A 4,601-nucleotide genomic window follows, 5' to 3' on the forward strand; every position below is an offset into this window, starting at 1 on the left:
CTGGACATTGGTTGGTTATTTCCCAGGCTGAGTAGCCAGCCTGGAGCCAAGAACTAGGGACTTTAGGTAGTCAGAAGCAGTCTTTTGATTTGAGGTATGATCTTCCCCAAGCTACCCAAGCAGCTTTTTTTTTTTGAGCAGGTTTATGCCACGCCATCTCGAGATCCTTAACTGACCAGTATGTGTCCTTTCTTTGTTCATTTTTGCACACAGGGTCTCTCTCCTTCCCGCTGACCGGGGAGCTGGGGGTCTGAGGTATGTAGCTGGTAGAAAGGTTATAATATCACATGTTTCCTGTGGGCACACTTGTCCATCTGTGATGGGTAAAAAGTGTTGGTGGATAGGCTGGAACGATGAGGGTGCTTGTTGTCAAATCCGAAGGCCTCTCACTACTACTCGGCGCGTCTATATTCTCCACCCTCAAATAAGTAGATATTCAAATTAAGAGTGAGTTGGTGGAATGAATAAAGGTGACTGTAAGGCAAGCGGCCCATCCTTAACCTAAATTGCCACTCAGTGTTCATTCATTAAGACCTCATCTCTCTGTAACCGCACACCCAGGGAGACTGAATTTAGTCAATCTTCAGTGCCAGCTTACTCGTCACGGAATGACAGGTGGACATTCTTTGTGTTAACAGTGTTTGTGATCTCTGGGCCCAAGCACACAGTACAGATGTGCTGGCGAAACAGGCTTCTTAGAGACGTTCAGAGCTGACTCAGTATGAGGTCAAATATTTTATTAAGCCCTGCTCTTTCAGTTACTTAAGAAAAGAAAAAGAACTTGTGTTTTCATTTATAGCATGACAGTGTTTGAAACAGTATTTGAAACCCCTATGAAACTTAAAAAACGAGGGGGGAAAATAATGTTTTTGGTTCTTGGGAGTTCTAAGAACAAGTTAAAATAGTAAATTTGCCTCTCTAAACTGTGCATCAAAATCTTCCTTTGAATTAAAATGAAAAAAAACAAAACAAAAACATGGGCTGTGTGTCCCTGTTTGACTCTAAAAGAGCTTTCAGACTGCTTCCTACAGTCAGTTTTAGCCTAAGCTGCCTTATTGCTAAAGCCTGTAACTTGATACTAAAAGCTTGTCAAAATTAAGTGCATGCTTTATAAGTTTACATTTTTACAGTCTAACTGTTTTTCTTTGATATTTGACAGCAACACAAGTTCCCATGTCATCTGGCCCTCGGTACTTTCAGAACTTTCTCCTGGGCCCAAGCGAGGGAACTCAAGGTTGTAGTGAGTTATGGAACTTTTAAGCTGCCTGCCCAGCAGCCAGCCCTTGGCCTCCACTTGAGGGCTAACACCTGTTGGCTGGACAGAGCAATTAATTTCTTTAAAAAAATGTGGTAAGCTGCCAGCAATCAAAGTTAAAAGGATAAAAAATATAATTTTACCTCTGAGCTTCCAGAAATGGCCTTTGATCTTTCCCAGTGCCCTTGGGACAGGAGGCAGAGATCTACAATATGTTCTTCACAAAGAAGCATCTTTAGAAGACGCAAACAATGAAGAGCTGGCAGTACCCACCCCCAATATCGTTTTGTGTAGCTGCTCACACTGAGATTGAGCAGAGACTGTCACTCACAACCTAAAGTCTTGTCTACCGAATGTCAGTCCTTAGGAAAAGCTTAAATTGGACAGCCTTAAATTATGATCTAGTCCATCCCTTGCAAGATCAAATGTAGGTTGAGTTTTCTGGCTTGATGGTTATAATGTTATTTGTTGTAGGATGTCTGTATGTGAAACAGATAACTGTGAACTTCAAAGAGCTAAAGTACCAACTGTGGGCTGGCGCTTGGCCACACATACAGCCTCCCTCATGCTCCAGACCCTTTGGTAGTCAAGACAAGGTCACTGATCAGGGTAATTTGCAGGAAAAGTCAATTTCTCAAGTACCAAAGCAGGTGCTGTGGCACTCTATGACAATTTACTGAATCTAAATTGAGGAAGTTGAAAAAAGCAAAGGTCACGAGCCACAGGAAGAATGGAGGAAAGAAAATCCCTCTGACTGTATTTTTAACTCCTCTTCCACTAAGATGCACTCGCCAGCCAAGGCGATTAACACCAAAAACAAATAAATGAGGATGGCAATCTCTCACTCTAATCAGCAACTTATCTGATTTCTTTAAATAAAAGAGGGGGGGTTTCGTGTTTGCCTGAATTCACAAGGAAATAAGCTCAATTTAATAAGAGTTAGAGAGTAGTTCTGCTCATTAGCGATTGAAGCAAAAATCAAACCAAGGTGTCAGAGCTTTACATCTTTAAAAAGAAATCACACATAGGGTTGTCGATTCAGTGGTAGAGTATTTAACTTGATGTGTGTAGCTCCAGATTCATTCTCAATACCCCCTAAAATTATCAAGCACATAGTATATGGTTAAATATATGATGCACACTTCTTAGCTGAGAGTATAAAGTATACATTGGGGCTTAATATATGACAAGCACACAGTACATCCTGAGTATTTTATTGTAAATTTGTGTATTCTCTACTTCCCCAGCACTATGGTTATAGAACACAGTGGGTAGGAAGTACTTGCAGGGTAGGAAGACAAACAGACATTGGGCTCCATAATGTCCTTGCTAGTATAACAAGGATCACCGGGGATGGAAAAGTCAGAAGATTTGGAATTGAATTCCAGCTAATCACTCATTCTGTAATTACAGCAAATTACTAAATCATTTTAAGGCTCTATGTTTCTCATCTGCAAAATTAGAGGTTTATTGTAAGGACTAAATGAGCATATATACATAAGTGTCTATAGATATGCACCTAACAATTATAAATACCGATTATCACTATTACCCCAAAAGGCAGATTTTACTGTAGGCTTCTCTGTGCCCCACACTGTGCTTCAAGCTTTACAGGTGCTGACGGCTTTAAAAAGTGAGTTAACTTGAAGAAATATGTTAAGTAAATCATGGTATGGATGGAAAAAACGATAGAAGTAGCATGGAAAAGCCTGAAATTGGGGGAATATTTCCTGATTTAAATTCTTCTTGGGAAGAAATGGAGACACAAAATTCTCCACTGGTATTTTCTATTCATGAAAATGTTCTTTAATGTAAAATCTCTATCATCTATCTGTCTGTCTGTCTGTCTATCAATCATATATATATCATCTGTCATCTATTATCTATGATCTATCATTTACCATCTATCTATCTATCTATCTATCTATCTATCTACCATCTATTTATCATCAATCTCATCAATCTATCTGTAGGTATGTATTTTGATAATGATCTTTACATATCCAAACTGGCTTAGAACCTGATATGTTGCCAAGGAAGACCTTGAAATTCTGATCCTCCTGCTTCCAACCCCCAAGTTTTAGGATCAAAAGGTGTGTACCACCACCCTCTGTTTATGTGGTTCTGAGGATCAAACCCAGGGCTTGTGCATGCGACAATCTACTAACTGTGCCTTAATATAGATTTTTTATAAGCAGGTGTCGAACCCAGCAAATTGTAGGTAAATGAATTGATTTTAGTTAATCAATTCCAACATTAAACCTACAAGTAAGGTTGGTATAAGACTTGCTTGATGCCATGATAAAGATTTTCATTGAAGCAACACTATGCCCCAATCCAGATCTATGGGAGCTAGCTGGAGGGACTCTGAGTTGTGAAACATCAAGAAATGCAGCTCAATAATTTCCAGAATGTTCCCTTTGGAACCATGTGCTCTGTCAGTGAAGGATAATCCAGTAAGGACATTCCCCCATTAATAGCGAGTTGCTTCAGTGGATGGAATACTCCTCTTTGAGTTAGATCTGTCAGAACACTGTCCAATGAGTCCCATGTCCTTGTATCTGTTCTGACCTCGGGGACTTGGTTGTCTTCTTGTTCTCCAAGACTAGAGAGTTAGCCTCTGTCTCCAGACTCCAAATATCCAGGAGAGATCCTCCCTGCCACACACATTTGATGCCACTCTCAGTTTCCTCCTTTGGTCACAGGGGCAAGAACTTCCAATGTCCTCATTACATGAATTCCTGGAGACAATACAATATTTAGGGAAGGGGCTGGATCATCATGGACTTTATTGGAAGGAACCACTAGGGAAGTATTTGGATAAAACCTAGTTTCAGTTCAACTTAGCTTCTTTTTTCCTACTTCTTTTGTTTTCTTTCCTTTCCTTTTCCCTTCCCTTTCCTTTAAGACATGGTTTCTCTGATTAGCCATGGCTGTCCTGGAACTTACTCTGTAGATCAGGCTGGCCTAGAACTCAGAGATCTACCTGCTTCTCCCTCCCCAGTCCTGGGATTAAAGGCGTGTGTTACCACCACCTGGTTCCAGCACTAAGTGTCCTCTAGGAAAGAAAAAAATAAACACAACATCATCTTAGATGTTTTAAATTGGGGGATATGTTAAATAAGAAGATAAAACAGGAGTAGGGGCATATCTTATTTGCATTCAGCAGTAGACATTTTCTTTTTAGTGCAACAGAACTACATGTTTTCTGATTATTAAGTCACATTTCTAATCATTTTCTACACAGGAGACATCTCTTTCCTCTCTCTCTCTCTCTCTCCCTACCTCCTTCTTTCCCTCCTCTCTTTCATGAAGAGACATAGCTAGCTTGGGAATTCGACCCTGA

At 40.2% G+C, this 4,601-nt stretch overlaps 1 long non-coding RNA gene across 1 annotated transcript; it reads left to right on the plus strand.

The window, feature by feature from the left end:
• The first annotated feature begins 211 nt into the window (after nt 1–211).
• Nucleotides 212–2,105, plus strand: LOC110343770. Its single transcript, XR_005871280.1, has 2 exons — nt 212–255; nt 1,160–2,105. It is a non-coding gene; the product is annotated as an uncharacterized LOC110343770 (long non-coding RNA).
• Nucleotides 2,106–4,601: the final 2,496 nt, after the last annotated feature.

Source organism: Mesocricetus auratus, unplaced genomic scaffold (genome assembly GCF_017639785.1).
Source record: "Mesocricetus auratus isolate SY011 unplaced genomic scaffold, BCM_Maur_2.0 Super-Scaffold_4256, whole genome shotgun sequence".
Lineage (NCBI taxonomy): Eukaryota > Metazoa > Chordata > Mammalia > Rodentia > Cricetidae > Mesocricetus > Mesocricetus auratus.